The following is a 21,032-nucleotide window of genomic DNA, read 5'->3' as shown; positions in this document are numbered from 1 at the left end:
TGGTGCAGGTGTGTTTGGATATCTGTGGAGTACACAATAATGTCATCGATGTAAACCATGCAATATTTGTTCTTATGCTCTCTGAGAACTTGTCCCATCAGCCGTTGGAAAGATGCTGCAGCGTTTTTAAGGCCAAAGGGAAGACACAAGAATTCATATAGCCCTGAAGCAGTAATGAAAGCTGTTTTTCCATACTTGCAAAATCCATTTCAAGTATGTGCTGAACACCTTGGCTCCTTGGGGAGAATCAAGAATATCCGTAATCTGAGGCATCGGATACGCATCGAGGTGAGTTTTTGCATTAACCCTTTAGGCACCAGAGGTTTTTTCCTAAAACGTTCGATTTTGACATCTTAATTTCAAAAGGCTATATCTTAAAATTGATAAAAGATAGAGACTTTCTGTCAATTATAAAAATATTAAGGATGACCCAATTTTTCTTTAGGGATTACATTTTCCCATCTAATTTTCATATTATGATGTCATATGGGGGTGGCCATCTTGAATTATAGAGTTTTCATGAAAAGTCACATGTTTAAATGATAAAATGCAGCACTTCTTTCCCCCCAAAATGTCCCTCACCTTCTGTGTGCTATATTGCACAATACTGAATGCTCAGGTCAATACTAAGTAGTAAACAAACTGTGTAAATCATTACTAATAAATGGTAGAAACAAACCGAATGCATGTAGCGGTTGGGATTTTCAATTTACTACATACAGCAGGCACTCTGATTCCATCTATGGGGCACATATATATTATTCATATGACACACAAACACAAGTAGACAAGACCTGTTTAGTTCAAAAGCTATGCCCCGTGTCACCTCGCCTCTGCTCCTGCTACGAGCAGCACGGCCAGTTCTGCCTCGCGCACGCGCCGAGTGTGCACAGCTCGGACTACTGTCAGTGTCATTGCGACTCCCCACCTTCTAGCCTCCTAACTGTCCTACAAATACTTCGACCTCGTCTAACATACCCAGTGGCATTAGACAAAGTCTCCACTACAATACTGTCGCCGCGATTGCGGAGAGGCGCAGTCAGAAGACAAAGCTACATGTCTAGCGCGGTAAAAATCTCCCGCCTCGTCCCCGCAACAATAACACGCCTGCTAATTTCACGATGAACACTCCGACCCCAGCAAACATTGTTCAAATCTCTGACATTTGGCAAAGGACCATCTACATTGGGCAAAGGATTCACCGTTTGTGCTTGGTGTAGCGATATACTTTCACTTTCAGTATCACCGTCAGCTTCTGAATGCAGATATTCCCCTTCAGAATCAGTGTCCGCGAATAGAAGTCCCAACACTTCATTGCGGATTTATTGAAGCTTTATTGATGCCATTAGATAATAATAATAATAATGATAATAATAATAATCTAATGCCAATACTCGCTGACATTGACAATATTGCTCTGATAAAATGGCTCACTCTCACACTAGTTCGCACTGATTCAATGCGCTCTAGCTCGAAGATTTTGTATAGAAGCATGACGTTTTTTTGAGTCAGAGATGAAGTATTACATGTCTGCCATATGGTGCAGGGGAGGTCGCATGAAATTTGATACCCTATTTGACAAAATCTGCCGTTTTATTCAGTGCCGCATCTTGTCGAGTAAACTCGACCGTGGCGCCAAGAGGGTTAAGACCACGGTAATCAATGCATAGCCGGGATCCTCCATCTTTTTTTATCTACGACCACCACAGGTGAAGCCCACGGAGATGTAGAAGGTTTAATGATTTTAGCTGAAGCAACTCCTTAATTTGTTTTTCAATAAAATCATTTTTCGTTCTAGAAACTCTGTATAAGTCATACAAACTTCATTAAACATGAGATCAAAACAACTGGTTTTGATCTCATGTTTAATGAAGTTTGTATGACTTAGCTTATGGGTACATACTGAAGGCCAATCAAACATTAGAGCTTTCAATTGATTCTTTACCTTGGCTTGACAATATGAGTTCTCCGCTGCATGGTCAATCAGCTTTGACTGCTCCTCATCGTGAATCATTCCGTCTTCTCCCTGTGCAGCATAGAATTGGACAGCAGCATTCTCGTGCATTTTATTAAAACACATAGGGTGACTGGAATTAGCATCAGGCAAGTATATATGTGAAACGTTAAAATCGATAGTTAGTTTGGCTTCTTTGAGGAAATCCAATCCCAAGATGACAGGAACAGCCCAGTTTTCATCGTCCATCGCATAAAATGTGACCTCATGTTTCACTCCGTATATTTCACATCCCCAGAGTACTTTACCCTGAGTTTTCTGACTCTGGCCATTAGCGAGCATTAACGTTTGAGCACTTCTGGTTAATTGCTCATCCTTCTTCCTCAACCTCTGCCATACTTTTTGCTGCAACAAAGAAAAGGTGCTTCCTGTATCAATTACAGCATTGAAATACGAGTGATTTAAAATTATAGGAGCTTGCAATACGTTGTTACATTGAGAGCTAAAAGTGGGATCAATAAGCATAAGGCGATTCTGTTGCCTTTTTCACCAGATGATTTCTTCTTCTGCTCCTCATCTTTTTCTTGACTCCATCTTCTTTTGCCCTCTGCCCAGTCCTTCTCTATTTGCGTCCCAAGACGAACCAGATCATCAATTGTTTTTACTGTTCCCCTCAACAGTGAAGACAAGCGAGGATTACAGTTTCTCAATGTTGCTTGCACTAGCTTATTTTCAGCCATTCTAGGGTTATTCTTTAATGACAACGCTCTGTAGTTAAAAGCAAAGTCTCTTATACTTTCGTTAACTCTTTGGCAATAATTTGCCAATTTCTGAGCAGCAACTTCATTGTGATCTTCATTCAAAAAAGAAAAAAAGGAACTTCTCTTTGAATGAGGACCAATCTCTAATATTTTGCTTCTCTGCTCTCCACCAGGTCTTAGCGGTATCCTTCAGGCTCACGGATAACGCTGCTAGCAATTCGTCATGATGCAGAGGTCTCAATTTGTTGTACTCTTCAAAACGATCAATGAAATCAATGGGGTCCTCTAAATCACGATTACTAAAAGTAGGCATTTCAAGTTTAACAGTGGGGAGGGGAGATGATGAAGAGAGGTAAGTTACTTGCTTAGTGGAGTCTTGTGGAACTGAAGCAATCTTAGATGGTGTTTGAGACATGAGAAGAAGCAGTTCTGGAATGCACAGGAGTGGACATGATGGGTTTCATAGCTTTGAATTGTTGCTCTAGTTGTCTATCTCTCTGCTTTAAACAATACACAATGCTTTTACTCAATTCATCAACCTTGGAATAACATTGCTGTTTAACACGATCCAGCTCTCTCTGTTAACAGTAGTTAATTCTATCTTCACATGCTTTTAACTTTTTGCTCATGGTTTCTGTGGTGACAAGTTCACTGACTCTGTGCTCAAGATCAACAAGGTGCTCTTCGATACTACACATACATTGGTCATTTCCATCATTGCCAAATTGCAGTTCATCTTCATCAAACTCAAGTGGTGGAGGGGGTAATGGGAAGTCGTCTCTGCTCAGCAACACATCTCTCTCTTCCTCCTCTGAATCTAAATACAACTCACTAAAAGTATCTATGAGATTTCACAAGCTAGGACCATGCCACAAACAAACTAAGGAACTGGGGGAAAGTAGAAAGAGGATGAAGGGGTCAAGGGAATGGGATGAAGGGATCGAGGGAATGGGATGATGGTCAGGTTGATCAGGGCATCTTGAATTGAGGGCTCAGAGAGACTCAGGGTGGGGGTACCGTCTCTAGCGTATATTTAGGCCAGACAATAAGGACCCCCAAAGATGGGAAGAGTGTGAGCTCGGAATGCCCGATCAAACAGAGAGGACGCAGAGGCTGATTAGATCAGGCGTTAAATAGTTAACGCAGGTTCTTGTTTTCATAAGCCTTAGAAGTATGAATGTGTGAGAATGAGCTGGGCAATCGCAGCCAGTGGTTATTCGAAGGAAAAGATGATCCCCCAAGTAGGTTTAAATGCACGTGGGGATCTGAAGAAGGAATGACGGTAAGATGTTAAGTTGTAGATGGACGGTGGGTCGGTTGATGGGAAAGGAAGCTTTGAGACAGTTCCAGGCGGAGTGGTATCCTGGAGATCATGCTTGGAGCAAGGCAATTAAGAATGGCTTCTTGGAAAGCCTATTTGGTGTTTGGTCTGTGGTGTGACCGGTGAGAGACGTATTTATTCCGAAGCCAAGTCCAACTTCTGAAATGGGAAATGAGACGAAGATCCGGTTTACGAGATTAAGGGGTCGTGGTATAGGATTGCTTGGAGGAGGAATTGTTGTTGAGTAGATTAAGTGGCCTATGCATGAATTGCTTAGCTGCCAAACATAGTCATCCCTTGTTTATGGTTTCAATTTCTACTGCATAGTCTGAGCGGATGAGCAGATTCGGACTATTCAAACCCCCAAGGATGGCTGATATGACTATGGGATACGTTTCATAATGCTGTGGCGACTGCTCTTGACTGTGGATTGTAGGAACTGAATTCTGGATGCTGTTCAGAATCGAGCCGGTAGCCAACAAATTTACTGCCGAAGACTATTTAGGGTGTTGCATCCATATACAGTTAGATGTAGCCAGATGAGAGATGTAGATTAGTGTGGATATCCTCATCATGGAGGTGCAGATGAAAGTGCGACTATCTGAATTCTTCGAGGAGGTGAAGAACGTAAGGAGACTGTGGTTGTTAGTAAGAATCCTTTGTAGCTTCGGGAGAGAGACAAACATCCTAGGCTGCTTCTGCAAATGAATGAGACTCACGATGAATTAATGGCACCATCCCAGAACCCTTACCGGATTCATGATGGATAGGCAAGACTTGGCATTCAGTGGTATAGGCTTTGGTCGGCCAGCTCCGTGGCTTGCTAGGTGAATGAGCATTCTGTGGTTGTGATATAGTTAATGGTTGGAATTAGAGTGTCATGAAGAGAAGATAAGTTGATTTAATTCAGTCTCTTCTGCTAGTGATCTGTCGACCAAGTCAGGTTCTTGATAGGACTGCGGAGGTGCTTTGCAAGTCAGTCTGCTGGTGTCGTAGGAGTTTCTCGCATGGCTCTGTCACGGAATGCGCTGGTGTGAAGGCGCCTGTAGACGAGAGGCAGCCCTGACAGTGGCTGAAGGAAGGGTGGAAGAAAGGATGTTGGGATGAAAGGATGTTTGTGAGTGGGGTGTGTTGCAAGAAGTAGGGAGGGAGGGGGAGAACGGAAAGAGGTTTGGGAATAGAATTGGAGGTTGAAGGAGACCGGCTGGTCTGTGTGAGCAAACACTATAGAACATGCAATGCTCAATAGGTCGCTTAATCGCAGGAAGCCCCACCTTCTGAATGAAAGAACCGAACAGTAAGTCAGCGCGTTACTGCGGCTGCCATTAGAAGCTTCCCGGTTGCTATTGAAACAGTCAGCAGTCTTAGACATGCACTTAGGACTGCGCGTTCACACTGACTGATCTAGCCTGAATAAGATAACAGTGCTGTTGTTGTGGCTGAATGATCCTTTCGCCTGAGGCGCTGCTGGCTGTGCTATTGCAGCTGAATGATCATTTCACCTGAGGCGCTGCTGGCGGAGCTGTTGTAGCTGAATGATCGTTTCGCCTGAGGCGCTGCTGGCGGTGCTGCCATAGCTGTATGATCGTTTCGCCTGAGGCGCTTCTGGCAGTGCTGTATGATAGTTTCACCTGAGGCGCTGGCGGGGTTGCTGTTGTAGCTGTATGATCATTTCGCCTGAGGCGCTGCTGGCGGTGCTGTTGTAGCTGTAGGATCGTTCGCCTGAGGCGCTGCTGGTGGTGCTGTTGTAGCTGTAAGATAGTTTCACCTGAGGCGCTGGTGGCGGTGCTGTTGTAGCTGTATGATCGTTTCACCTGAGGCGCTGGTGGCGTTGCTGTTGTAGCTGTATGATCGTTTCACCTGAAGCGCTGGTGGCGGTGCTGTTGTAACTGTATGATCGTTTCGCCTGAAGCGCTGGTGGCGGTGCTGTTGTAGCTGTATGATTGATTCGCCTGAAGCGCTGGTGGCAGTGCTGTTGTAGCTGAATGATCATTTTGCCTGAAGCGCTGGTGGCGGTGCTGTTGTAGCTGTAAGATAGTTTCACCTGAGGTGCTGCTGGCGGTGCTGTTGTAGCTGAATGATCGTCTCACCTGAGGCGCTGGTGGGGCTGCTGTTGTAACTGAAAGATCGTTTCACCTGAGGTGCTGCTGGCGGTGCTTTTGTAGCGGAATAATTAATTCACCTTAGGCGCTGCTGGCGGTGCTGTTGTAGCTGAATGATCATTTCACCTGAGGCGCTGCTGGTGGTGCTGTTGTAGCTGAATGATCATTTCACCTGAGGCGCTGCTGGTGGTACTGTTGAAGCTCTATGATCTTTCACCTGAGGCGCTGCTGGTGGTGCTGTTGAAGCTGTATGATCTTTCACCTGAGGCGCTGCTGGTGGTGCTGTTGCAGCTGTATGATCTTTCACCTGAGGCGCTGCTGGTGGTGCTGTTGTTAACAACAGGCTCGACCGCTGCGCACTGTAGTGGTGGTGCTGTTGTTAGCTGTGTGGTCATCCACGTGAGGTACCACCGTGGTGGTTGTGGTGATAGCTGCGGATTTAATAGTGCTATTTGAGCAGAAGTAACAACATTATGACACGGTGGATGTCAGATTTGTTAGAGATAATTAGAAACACAGGGCCATATTCCTGTAAACAGCTGAAGTTAGGGTGGAAAAAAAGGATGTTGGGATGAAAGGAAGTTTGTGAGTGGGGTGTGTTGCAAGATGCGGGGAGGGAGGGAGGTTGGGAGGTAGAGAATGAAAAGAAGATTTAAATAGAATTGGAGGTTGAAGGGAAACCGGCTGGTCTGCATGAGCGAAGACTAAATAATACACAAGAGGTGTCTTGGAATTTTGAAATAGCTGTAGAGAATTAATAGAAAACATGGAGCCGTATTGCTGATTGTTGTCTATTTACTTATTAAGCCATACCAGCATATGAGGCTATATATCATGGCAAAAATCAGTTAATACATAAAATCAATCTGTGCACAAGTCTTTAATACATACGAATCAAGGGGGGAACAATTTAGACTGTGAGCCGTATTGCTGTAATCAGCTGAAAGGAAGGCTATAGGCATGGATTTTGGAATAAAAGGATGTTTGTGAGTGGAGTTTTATGAACGAAATGTGAGCATAGAGAAGAGAGATCAGGTTGAATGAGAGCAGGTGGAATTACGTTTTGCCTGATGCTAGGGGGCGCTGCGGTTTGATGCTGTGGAGGAGAATTCCCGTGATGACACGTGTGACGGAGAGTGGAGTTGCCGGAAGTGCTGAGGGCTCGAAGTTTGTCATGACAGAAGTTTTATTGAAACTACATATAGTTGAAATAACTGTTTGTTATCTGCGCGATTGGATACCTTGGATTTAAGAGCGTGTTGAAGGCGACCTGTGGTTCAGTTGTCCTCTGCTCTGGATTCTAGAAGATGTGGAATGAGAGCGCTGAGGAAGCGTGAGAGAGCGGCCGCGACGGGAGCGAGAATTCAGTCTCTGCGTCCACCACGCAAATGATGATGGCGAACTCAGCCCGCGGATCTCACTGACGGAGAGCAAGGAGGTTGGGCTCAGAATCTGCCTGGGATGAGCCTGTGAGTGGGTGCTCGAGGCCCAGAATGTGGGAGATCGAACGCAGCGCTCTGAAAGAGACTGTGATCGGAATGATGAGAGGTGATCGTCGAGTGTTGTCAGTGACAGTGAATCAAACAGCGCACTGTTCAGACCAGGCAAGTACACCTGTCCTTCGAGAGAACGAGACTAGCAGTGCGGTGTGACGTGGCCCGGTATATATGGAGGTTCTTAGAAGTCAGGTGATTGTTTGGGCGTGCCCCTGCCCTGAACTTTAGTTAATACCAATTAACTCCATTTGTTACAGGGTTTCTACGATGAACGAAAGCTTCATCTGAATAATCAACAATGGGTGCTCTCTCTTCCATGGCAGATACTGGTGTATAATATTTGCTTATGAAGTGTATTCAGTACCATCGAAATTTATATTTTTAATATAAGGGACTCCTAAACAAAGTTCAAAAATGCCCCTGTTTAGGCGCCATTCTGCAACACCGCCTTTTCTATTAAAGATGTTACACTGAGGGGTTTCAACAGAAATTCGAATAGTACTGAAAAGTAACACCACTTCATTAAACAAATATTCTTTCTTTTCCTTTTTCTTTATTCCCACCAGTACATATATTTAATTACCACCAAAATAAACAATAGAGCAGTCTCTGTTATTTGAGATCGATGCAATGTTATAATCCCTAATCCAGTGAGTGAAGAGTCAATGTAGAGTCAATGTGTGCAGTTTAAGGCCACGCGTCATAGCCTCAATACGTTATGGATGGTAATCCACAGCTTCAAAACTATGCTTACACACTAACACAGTAAAGCAAATGTCAAGAGCAGGAAGGACCAATGGTAGTCAACTGAAATATAAGATTTTGCAAAGAAAGTGCTTTGTTTGAGCATAAACTCTAAAAGTTCTCAAATAAGGATTTCCAACGAGTAAGCAGGTAGCAGCAGTTCCACTATGAAGTTTCCCTCTACCAAACGAACTGACTTGCTCTCTGACTACCAGATTGATATCTTGTAACAATTACTCACTAGTGCAATCAAGTACTCAATAGGCTCCTAGTGGTATTACAGCTTGTCAACTCTTTAGGCAATAGACAAGAAAATACAATATAAAACCCAAGTAATGCTTAGCCTGTTACAAACTTTATTGTAAGTAGAGACAACTTCACAATTTAAGTTCAGACAACAGACAAATGATGTTTATTGCACTTGTTTTTCTAAGTTCTGTCAACTTTATTGTCAGTTAAAACAACTTCACAATTTAAAGTTCACAAAACTTAACATTTTAAGGCAGCAAGAACACTTACTTTTTTAAGTGGCTACTGCCCAGGAGACGCTCAAATGCAAGAAAGTTATGGCTGTCCAAGTAACCAAAAGCAACGACCCAGTCTTTCCTTGCCTAATCTCGGCTAAAGCTTGCAAGTCGAGGATTGGCAAAATCTTTCTGACTGATCTCTGGACACAGTTAATCTGCCATACATACATATTATACATTTATGAAAGTTTTATTTATTTATTTAGGTCACTTGGCCACCAAAGTTTCTATTCTCTTTTTATTTAACAGGACAGTTTGAAAATATTGATTAGATATATTTTAGATCATCAACACCTTTTGTGTTCCACAGATGAAAGAATATCAGATGGGTTTGGAATAACATAAAAGTAAATAATGACAGAATTGTCACTATTGAATGAACTATTGTTTTATTGTTTTAAAGTTTCACTTTCCATATGGATAGTGGATAAACCTTTGAATAGCATAATTAGTAGCCCTATATGCATAATACATATTCGATACTTTTTCACTCAAAATATAATTGTAAGATTGAAACCATATTTTCCCTGAAAGTATCTAATACTTTGTTGATTAATTGTATTCTTAGTCCTTTATACTATTGCTGCAGGCAAATTTTTCTAAAACTGGCTTTCTGATCTGAACAGTGCCAAATTCTTGATTGTAAAACACCCCTTTCTTCTACATCATTAAACCCCTCATCTCTTCTAATGTCTTTTTACTCCTTTCTTAATCCTCCTTCTGTCTGTCTGTCAGTTTCTTTCTCTCAGTTTATTTATTACTCAGGGTTTGAACCATTTGTGCTGTAAAGGGTGCATTCTTACATTTATTTATTTGTATTTATTTATTTATTTCACAGGAAAAGCTTACTCTGCCATTACATTCTTGCCTAAATTTATTTTTATCATATAGCTTTTTTATATAATATAAAGATTAGTTTGTTGGTGGAGAGGATGGGATTGGCTCTCCAAGCTGAGTCTGGTTTGTCTGATGTTTTTTATTTATTTATTTTTTTCCCCCTTACCACAGTCACCTCTGACTTGCTCACTACTGGTTTGCATACTTTAACACGTTTTTGTAAAGCTTCTTTGGAACTTCAAAAACACAAAAAGATAACTTTTGAAGGCATGCTTCTCTTGTTCAACATACTATACATGATTAGACAACATTTTTGAATTAGAATTAAAGAATGACTCTTTAAATGATTAGAGAGTTTAAGGAGGAAGGAAGGTTATAAAAATAATAAAATAAAAAATAAAATTATATATATAAATATATGTGTGTGTGTGTGTGTGTACATATATATATATATATATATATATATATATATAGTATATAGAGTAGTGACCCCTCTGACCCTAAATTTTTTCTTCTGATTTTGAAATTTCAAATTTCAAAATGGCACAGAGGTCTAATTGTTAAGGAATTCAACAGGGTAGTCCCATGATCAGTAGTAGGGTCAATATCCTGATACTTTCCTTTCCAAATAAACACAGATGACTGACCTGGTAAATGATGGTTCACAGAACTCTGAAACATTCCACATAGTGTAAACCTGTGTGTGTGCGAGCATATGGCTGCGAATGAGAGAAAAAATAATTCCACCCTTTACTTTTTTCAAACATACTGCCTTAACATGATATAACTACATGTACACTAGGATTTCCCAATGACACTAGGTTTAAAACACGTGTTTTTAACTTAGGCCTACAGCTTTTGTTTTGACAGCTTTTTAAGTTTGAATCAGGGTAACACTGAGCTATATATGTATCAGTATACTGCTTAAAAAAAATGTATATATATATATATATATATATATATATATATATATATGTGTGTGTGTGTGTTTGTGTTTGTGTATATATGTATATATGTACATGTAAAGTTCATTATTTTCCATAATGTAATGATAAAAATTAAACTTTCATATATTTTAGATTCATTGCACACCAACTGAAATATTTCAGGTCTTTTATTGTTTTAATACAGATGATTTTGGCATACAGCTCATGAAAACCCCTAAATTCCTGTCTCAAAAAATTAGCATATCATGAAAAGGTTCTCTAAACAAGCTATTAACCTAATCATCTGAATCAACTAATTAACTCTAAACACCTGCAAAAGATTCCTGAGGCTTTTAAAAACTCCCAGCCTGGTTCATTACTCAAAACCGCAATCATGGGTAAGACTGCTGACCAGAAGGCCATCATTGACACCCTCAAGCAAGAGGGTAAGACACAGAAAGAAATTTCTGAACGAACAGGCTGTTCCCAGAGTGCTGTATCAAGGCACCTCAGTGGAAAGTCTGTGGGAAGGAAAAAGTGTGGCAAAAAAAGCTGCACAACGAGAAGAGGTGACTGGACCCTGAGGAAGATTGTGGAGAAGGACCGATTCCAGACCTTGGGGGACCTGCGGAAGCAGTGGACTGAGTCTGGAGTAGAAACATCCAGAGCCACCGTGCACAGGCGTGTGCAGGAAATGGGCTACAGGTGCCGCATTCCCCAGGTCAAGCCACTTTTGAACCAGAAACAGCGGCAGAAGCGCCTGACCTGGGCTACAGAGAAGCAGCACTGGACTTTTAGACAAATTTTGCATGTCATTCAGAAATCAAGGTGCCAGAGTCTGGAGGAAGACTGGGGAGAAGGAAATGCCAAAATACCTGAAGTCCTGAAGTCCAGTGTCAAGTACCCACAGTCAGTGATGGTCTGGGGTGCCATGTAAGCTGCTGGTGTTGGTCCACTGTGTTTTATCAAGGGCAGGGTCAATGCAGCTAGCTATCAGGAGATTTTGGAGCACTTCATGCTTCCATCTGCTGAAAAGCTTTATGGAGATGATTTCATTTTTCAGCACGACCTGGCACCTGCTCACAGTGCCAAAACCACTGGTAAAAGGTTTTACTGACCATGGTATTACTGTGCTCAATTGGCCTGCCAACTCTCCTGACCTGAACCCCATAGAGAATCTGTGGGATATTGTGAAGAGAAAGTTGAGAGACGCAAGACCCAACACTCTGGATGAGCTTAAGGCCGCTATTGAAGCATCCTGGGCCTCCATAACACCTCAGCAGTGCCACAGGCTGATTGCCTCCATGCCACGCCGCATTGAAGCAGTCATTTCTGCAAAAGGATTCCCGACCAAGTATTGAGTGCATAACTGAACATAATTATTTGAAAGTTGACTTTTTTGTATTAAAAACACTTTTCTTTTATTGTTCGGATGAAATATGCTAATTTTTTGAGACAGGCATTTTGGGTTTTCATGAGCTGTATGCCAAAATCATCAGTATTAAAACAATAAAAGACCTGAAATATTTCAGTTGGTGTGCAATGAATCTAAAATATATGAAAGGTTAATTTTTATCATTACATTATGGAAAATAATGAACTTTATCACAATATGCTAATTTTTTTAGAAGGACCTGTATATATACACGCACACACACACACACACACACACACACACACTCACTGGCCGCCTTATTAGGTACACCTTGCTGGTACTGGGTTGGATGCCCTTTTTCCTTCAGACCTGCCTTATTTCTTTGTGGCATAGATTCAACAAGGTGTTGGAAACGTTCCTCAGAGATTTTGGTCCATTTTGACATGATAGTGTCATGCAATTGGTGAAAATTTGTTGGCTGCCCAAGTCTCCCATTCCACCACATCCCAAAGCTGCTCTATTGGATTGAGATCTGGTGACTGTGGAGGCCATCTGAGTAAAGTGAACTCATTGTCATGTTCAAGAAACCAGACTTGGATGATTTGAGCTTTGTGACATGGTGCATTATCTTGCTGGAAATGGCCATCAGAAGATGGGCACACTGTAGTCATAAAGGGATGGACATGGTCAGCAACAATACTCAGGTAGGCTGTGGTGTTTAAACGGTGTTCAATTGGTACTCAATTGGTACTAAGAGGCACAAAGTGTTTCAAGAAAACATCCCCCACACCATTACACCACCAGCAGCCTGATCCGCTGAGACAAGGCAGGATGGATCCGTGTGTAGCAGAAATGACTCGAACCAGACAAATTAAAGAGTCGATCAGGGCTGTGGCAGAAACATGAGCTGAATTCCTCAGTAAGGCATCAGGAAGTCATAAAACAAGTCCCAAGCAAGATAACCAACCAACCAACGCTTTCACAGAACAGCTTTCAACATTAACACCACTAGAACAATTATTGACAATTTCAATTCGGAAAAGAGATAATTTATATAGCGCTTTAAACAAAATACATTGCGTCAAAGCAACTGAACAACATTCATTAGGAAAACAGTGTCAATAATGCAAAAATTATAGTTAAAGGCAGTTCATCATTGGATTCAGTTATGTCATCTCTGTTCAGTTAAATAGTGTCTGTGCATTTATTTGCAATCAAGTCAACGATATCGCTGTAGATGAAGTGTCCCCAACTAAGCAAGCCAGAGGCGACAGCGGCAAGGAACCGAAACTCCATCGGTGACAGAATGGAGAAAAAAACCTTGGGAGAAACCAGGCTCAGTTGGGGGGCCAGTTCTCCTCTGACCAGACGAAACCAGTAGTTCAATTCCAGGCTGCAGCAAAGTCAGATTGTGCAGAAGAATCATCTGTTTCCTGTGGTCTTGTCCTGGTGCTCCTCTGAGACAAGGTCTTTACAGGGGATCTGTATCTGGGGCTCTAGTTGTCCTGGTCTCCGCTGTCTTTCAGGGATGTAGAGGTCCTTTCTAGGTGCTGATCCACCATCTGGTCTGGATACGTACTGGATCCGGGTGACTGCATTGACCCTCTGATCTGGACACAGACTGGATCTGGTGGCCACGGTGACCTCGGAACAAGAGAGAAACAGACAAATATTAGCGTAGATGCCATTCTTCTAATGATGTAGCAAGTACATAGGTTGTTATGGGAAGTGTTTCCGGTTCCGGTTTACCTAATTAATGCAGCCTAAAAATCCTTTAACGGATTTGGATAATAAAAGCATATTAGTATGTTATGTGTATGCCAGGTTAAAGAGATGGGTCTTTAATCTAGATTTAAACTGCAAGAGTGTGTCTGCCTCCCGAACAATGTTAGGTAGGTTATTCCAGAGTTTGGGCGCCAAATAGGAAAAGGATCTGCCGCCTGCAGTTGATTTTGATATTCTAGGTATTATCAAATTGCCTGAGTTTTGAGAACGTAGCGGACGTAGAGGATTATAATGTAAAAGGAGCTCATTCAAATACTGAGGTGCTAAACCATTCAGGGCTTTATAAGTAATAAGCAATATTTTAAAATCTATGCGATGCTTGATAGGGAGCCAGTGCATTGTTGACAGGACCGGGCTAATATGGTCATACTTCCTGGTTCTAGTAAGAACTCTTGCTGCTGCATTTTGGACTAGCTGTAGTTTGTTTACACCAACCACCCAATAAAGCATTACAATAATCTAACCTTGAGGTCATAAATGCATGGATTAACATTTCTGCATTTGACATTGAGAGCATAGGCCGTAATTTAGATATATTTTTGAGATGGAAAAATGCAGTTTTACAAATGCTAGAAATGTGGCTTTCTAAGGAAAGATTGCGATCAAGTAGCACACCTAGGTTCCTAACTGATGACGAAGAATTGACAGAGCAACCATAAAGTCTTAGACAGTGTTCTAGGTTATTACAAGCAGAGTTTTTAGGTCCTATAATTAACACCTCTATTTTTTCAGAATTTAGCAGTAAGAAATTACTCGTCATCCAGTTTTTTATATCGACTATGCAATCCATTAGTTTTTCAAATTGTTGTGTTTCACCGGGCTGCGAAGAAATATAGAGCTGAGTATCATCAGCATAACAGTGAAAGCTAACACCATGTTTCCTGATGATATCTCCCAAGGGTAACATATAAAGCGTGAAGAGTAGCGGCCCTAGTACTGAGCCTTGAGGTACTCCATACTGCACTTGTGATCGATAGGATACATCTTCATTCACTGCTACGAACTGATGGCGGTCATATAAGTACGATTTAAACAATGCTAATGCACTTCCACTGATGCCAACAAAGTATTCAAGTCTATGCAAAAGAATGTTGTGGTCAATTGTGTCAAACGCAGCACTAAGATCCAATAAAACTAATAGAGAGATACACCCACGATCAGATGATAAGAGCAGATCATTTCTAACTCTAAGAAGAGCAGTCTCAGTACTATGATACGGTCTAAATCCTGACTGGAAATCCTCACATATACCATTTTTCTCTAAGAAGGAATATAATTGTGTGGATACCACCTTTTCTAGTATCTTGGACAGAAAAGGGAGATTCGAGATTGGTCTATAATTAACTAGTTCTTTGGGGTCAAGTTGTGGTTTTTTGATGAGAGGCTTAATAACAGCCAGTTTGAAGGTTTTGGGGACATGTCCTAATGACAATGAGGAATTAATAATAGTCAGAAGAGGATCTATGACTTCTGGAAGCACCTTTTTCAGGAGCTTAGATGGTATAGGGTCTAACATACATGTTGTTGGTTTAGATGATTTAACAAGTTTATACAATTCTTCCTCTCCTATAGTAGAGAATGAGTGGAACTGTTCCTCAGGGGGTCTATAGTGCACTGTCTGATGTGATACTGTAGCTGACGGCTGAATGGTTGCAATTTTATCTCTAATAGTATCGATTTTAGAAGTAAAGTAGTTCATAAAGTCATTACTGCTGTGGTGTTGGGAAATGTCAACACTTGTTGAGGCTTTATTTTTCGTTAATTTAGCCACTGTATTGAATAAATACCTGGGGTTATGTTTGTTTTCTTCTAAAAGAGAATAAAAGTAATCGGATCTAGCAGTTTTTAATGCTTTTCTGTAGGATATGTTACTTTCCCGCCAAGCAATACGAAATACCTCTAGTTTTGTTTTCCTCCAGCTGCACTCCATTTTTCGGGCTGCTCTCTTTAGGGTGCGAGTATGCTCATTATACCATGGTGTCAAACTGTTTTCCTTAACCTTCCTTAAGCGTAAAGGAGTAACTTTATTTAAAGTGCTAGAAAAGAGAGAGTCCATAGTTTCTGTTACATCATCAAGTTGTTCTGAGGTTTTGGATATGCTAAGGAATTTGGTTACATCAGGAAGATAACTTAAAAAGCAGTCTTTTGTGTTAGAAGTGATGGTTCTTCCATACTTGTAACAAGAAGTAGAATTAACAATTTGGCTATATGAATTTTGCAAAGAACTAAATAATGATCTGAGATATCATCACTTGGCTGAATAATTTCAACACCATCAACATCAATTCCATGTGACAGTATTAAATCTAGAGTATGATTTCGACAATGAGTAGGTCCTGAAACGTGTTGTCTAACACCAATAGAGTTCAGAATGTCTATAAATGCTGATCCCAATGCATCGTTTTCATTATCAACATGGATATTAAAATCACCAACTATTAAAACTTTATCTGCAGCCAGAACTAACTCGGATGTAAAATCACCAAACTCTTTAATAAAGTCTGTATGGTGCCCTGGTGGCCTGTATACAGTAGCCAGTACAAACATAACAGGGGATTTATCATCAACATTTGTTTCTTTGGATAATGTTATATGAAGTACCATTACTTCAAATGAGTTATACTTGAAGCCTGCCCTCTGAGAAATCCTGAAAACGTTGTTATAAATTGAAGCAACACCTCCACCTTTGCCTTTTAGACGTGGCTCATGTTTATAACAGTAATCTTGGGGGGTGGACTCATTTAAAATAATGTAATCATCAGGTTTTAGCCAGGTTTCTGTCAAACAGAGTACATCTATATTATGATCAGTGATCATATTATTTACAAAAATTGTTTTCGTAGAAAGGGATCTGATATTCAATAAGCCAAGCTTTATCATTTGTTTATCCATATTGCTTCTGTTTTTCTATTTGTTGAACCTCAATTAAATTGTTAATCTTAACTTCGGGGAACAGACACAGTCTCTATAGTGTGATATCTAGGTGAAAGAGTCTCTATGTGCTGAGAATTAACTGACCTCTGTGACGGGAGGCAGCTAGCAGACGGTCGGTTTAGCCAGTCTGTCTGCTTCCTGACCTGGGCCCCAGTTAGTCAAGTATGAACACTAATGGATAAGCAACGCCGGACATCATGTGTAAACCCATGAGAGTACTACACAAGATCTTTTGACTTCCCCCACCAAGCAGAACCAGACTGAAATTCCTAAGGGGAGAGGGGCTTTGAACCTCTGGTCTCCACAGAAATCTTTGTCAAGAGAATGGCAAAGAAACTGTCTTTTCTACATGTATATGGACCAAAATGAACTCCAAAATGACTTCTAAAAGAATATCAGTCCATCGCTTAACTCCATATTCATTTATATGTAACCCACACATTTGACTATCATGTTATAATCACTTATTGTGTATGTCTTTTAATAACTATGGGATAGCTTAAGGTTACATAGTCATGTCTAGTATCTATGTAATCAAATCTGCTTGCTTGAAATAGTCCTGACAATCAGTTATTGGTCAAATGTATCATATTCTTGTTATAGGAATCATGTCCACAATTATACCCTGCAAGAGCGGGAAAATTCGGACCACATGCTTGGTAAGATAAACATATGATTTATGATACCCCCGAGCCAAGACAATATCTGATTGGTCAAGACAACATTTGAGGTGTGGCCAACAGGCCAGTTTAAATACTCCGGACACCATAAAATCTTACTTTTAGTCTCTAGCCTTGCTTTTGCTATCAGTCATGCCAGCTTTTAGCTTTGCTCCTTAGCTTTAGCTTTTAGCCATGCTGTTTGTCATCACTGTTCTTTAAAGCGGTTCCAGCGTGTTTCAGCCTGCACGCCTGCTGCTACTTAGCCACGATGAGAAGAAACACAACCTAGTCTCGTCAAACTTTACTTCTTTTCTTTTCCGTTTGAGAGTTTCGTGTTCTGAGTTAAGTTTTGTAAAGTCGAGTTCAACTTCAGCCAGCTACACACAACTCTCTGCATCTTCAGCCAACGCCCAACCATGGGTTCTCAAGACGTCACTTCAGCGACTACTGAACTTTCAGCCAATCAGCGACAACAAAGGGACACCTTTACTCAGGCAATGTACCTTCAGACATTTGTACTGGACTGGTGTATCTAATATAATTTTAACCTCATTGAGGAACTCAATGCGAGGGTTAATTAAGTGATTGATGGTTGTTCATGTCTATGCAATTTAACCTATTGCTGTAAACTTGGGATTCCACATTTCCATTCTCTTTCCCTAACTTTCGATCTTCCTGCAACTTGTGTGAATGTGTGTGTGCGTGCGTGCGTTTATGTGTTAGATTAGTTTATATGTCTTAGATTTATCTAATAAAGCCTTATTCATATTGGAAAGAGAGGTATCTTGTGTTTTGTGCTTACAAGTTAATGTCTTAAACTGCCGATCTGGTTACTGTGCTAATTGATAGTGTTTTCACTATACTTTGGATATTAATATCCAGCGCAGATTTGATGTTAAACGGCTCGTTCAGTGAATCGCAGGGCGTCTCCGTGATCAGCCGTGAAACAGTGATTCTGTTCAAATTCCCTTTAAAATCTTAAATGATTCCCTTTGAGCTAAATTGACCTGTTTTCCTTACACGTGCTTTCATGTTTTTTATGCCAAATTCTGACCCTTCCATCTGAATGTCGCATCAGAAATTGAGACTCATCAGAGCAGGCAACATTTTTCCAATCTTCTATTTTCAATTTTGGTGAGCCTTTTTTCGTTTCCTGTTCTTAGCAGACAGGAGCAGCACCCGGTGTGGTCTTCTGCTGCTGTAGCCCATCTGCTTCAGGGTTCGACATGTTGTGCGTTCAGAGAAGGTATTCTGCATACCTTGGTTGTAACGAGTGTTAATTTGAGTTACTGTTGCCGTTCTATCATCTCTAACCAGTCTGCCCATTCTCCTCTGACATCAACAAGACATTTTCGTCCACACAATTGCTGCTCACTGGATATTTTCTCTTTTTCGGACCATTTGCTGTAAACCCTAGATATGGTTGTGCATGAAAATCCCAGTAGATAAGCAGGTTTTTGTAATACTCAGACCAGCCGTCTGGCACCAACAACCATTCCACGTTCAAAGTCACTTAAATCCCCTTTCTTCCCCATTCTGATGCTTGGTTTATACTCTTCAGCAAGTTGTCTTCGCCAAATCTAGATGCCTAAAGACACTGAGGTGTACCTAACAAAGTGGCCGGTGAGTGTATATAATTTCTGTAATGTTATCTTTTGCAGAAATACTGCATACATATTATTGCATTATATCTCGTATTAATCTGTATAAATCATGTTTATTATTATTGCTTAAATCATTTTATTTATTGTAATGGTGAATCAGCACAGAATTATTTATAATTCTGCTTTGCTGGAAATACAGAAATGTTTTAGCCAAATATGACTACAAAATGTTTCTGATTGCATAATATACACTTTTAATTATTATTTAATGTTTTTACAATTTATCAACGGTCGTTCTCTATTATTGTGATATTGTTTTTGCTTTTTTACTTAAATGGCAGGCCATTGTCATTTGGAATATATATATAAAAAAAGTGTACCTAGTTAAGCGTATCTATATTATACGTTACTGAACCTTCATTATATTTAGCCTAGGTCTTCAACCCTGGTGACACACTGTCTTGCACATTTTATTTCCACCCTGCTTCAGCACAAGAGATCCTGAAGATCTTTGAATAGGGTTGTAGCTAAATTCTTCAGTACAGTGGGTTCCTAGGTGCAGGGTTGAAAACCTATGATGTTAATGTGTCTCCTCTCCCTGGCGTTTCCCTTACTGTGGCCGTTTGGTTAGAGTGAGGCTGGTGGCATTGGCTTTGTGGCGGAGTTCGTAGGTATGATTGGTGACATACTAAATTCTTTGATCACTTGCAACTATGGAATTTGTGTGTGTGATACATTCAGTAATTGCTACAAAAGCAGGTGTGCGAATGCTAGCTGTTGCATTGAGACTTGGCACTTTGTTGGAGTAACCATATAGCTTTGCATTTGGTCTTCATTCAACCCTAAATGTAAGTATGTCTCTCCCTTTCTCTCTCATGGGGTTTAGATTCTAGGTTAAGGTTTTTCTTTGTTAATGTAAAGGGGAAATGGAAAATCACAATCTCTAAGCTGATCCCTTGCTGAAGACCCTACATGTGACACCGCTGCTGTTTTGCTTATGGACATTTTCGTTTCCTTTTTTGTAGTTTATTTCTTTAACAAACAATGTTAATTTGCTGTTGTTGTCTACTTATTGTACAATTGTTTATTTTCTGGTTTCATCCAATGCATTATACTGGGTCAATGTAAGGTTATAGTTGTTAATTTACGGTCTTGAACTTTCTGGTGCCCTTTAGGCACTGCTGCTTGTGCCAGCTGTATCCTGTGCCAATTAGGAGGCCTGAGTACTAAAGTGACCACGTCCAGTGTTTTGTAAAAGTAATATTATTATTATTATTATTATTTTTTTTATTCATTGTAGTTTGTAACTTTTGGTTAATGTGTTTATTCTCTTCTCCAGGACCCAGTGAGGACTCATAGTAAAACTATGGACTCAATAAAAACATCAGGGACAGATTTATCTTCTGCAGAAAGTATAGTGAATGGACTGCTGAGGACTCTTCTTCCAACAATCCAACAACAGTTTGGTGAAGAACAATGCATTTTCCAGCACGATGGAGCACCGTGCCATAAGGCAAAAGTGATAACTAAGTGGCTCGGGGACCAGAATGTTGAAATTTTGGGTCCATGGCCTGGAAACTCCCCAGATCTTAATCCCATTGAGAACTTGTGGTCAATCCTCAAGAGGCGGGTGGACAAACAAAAACCCACTAATTCTGACAAACTCCAAGAAGTGATTATGAAAGAATGGGTTGCTATCAGTCAGGATTTGGCCCAGAAGTTGATTGAAAGCATGCCCAGTCGAATTGCAGAGGTCCTGAAATAGAAGGGCCAACACTGCAAATACTGATTCTTTGCATAAATGTCATGTAATTGTCGATAAAAGCCTTTGAAACGTATGAAGTGCTTTAATTATATTTCAGTACATCACAGAAACAACTGAAACAAAGATCTAAAAGCAGTTTAGCAGCAAACTTTTTGAAAACTAATATTTATGTAATTCTCAAAACTTTTGGCCACGACTGTACATTTTGGAAGATCAGGGGCTGAGCCCCGGCACATAGA

General features: G+C 40.7%; 1 long non-coding RNA gene across 1 annotated transcript; it reads left to right on the top strand.

Moving 5' to 3' along the window:
- The first annotated feature begins 19,616 nt into the window (after positions 1–19,616).
- LOC132129053 (uncharacterized) lies at positions 19,617–20,068 on the top strand. Its single transcript, XR_009428429.1, has 3 exons — positions 19,617–19,695; positions 19,785–19,876; positions 19,950–20,068. It is a non-coding gene; the product is annotated as an uncharacterized LOC132129053 (long non-coding RNA).
- Positions 20,069–21,032: the final 964 nt, after the last annotated feature.

The sequence above is a fragment of the Carassius carassius genome, chromosome 4 (assembly GCF_963082965.1).
Source record: "Carassius carassius chromosome 4, fCarCar2.1, whole genome shotgun sequence".
Lineage (NCBI taxonomy): Eukaryota > Metazoa > Chordata > Actinopteri > Cypriniformes > Cyprinidae > Carassius > Carassius carassius.
This window is presented reverse-complemented; position numbering and strand designations above follow the sequence as displayed.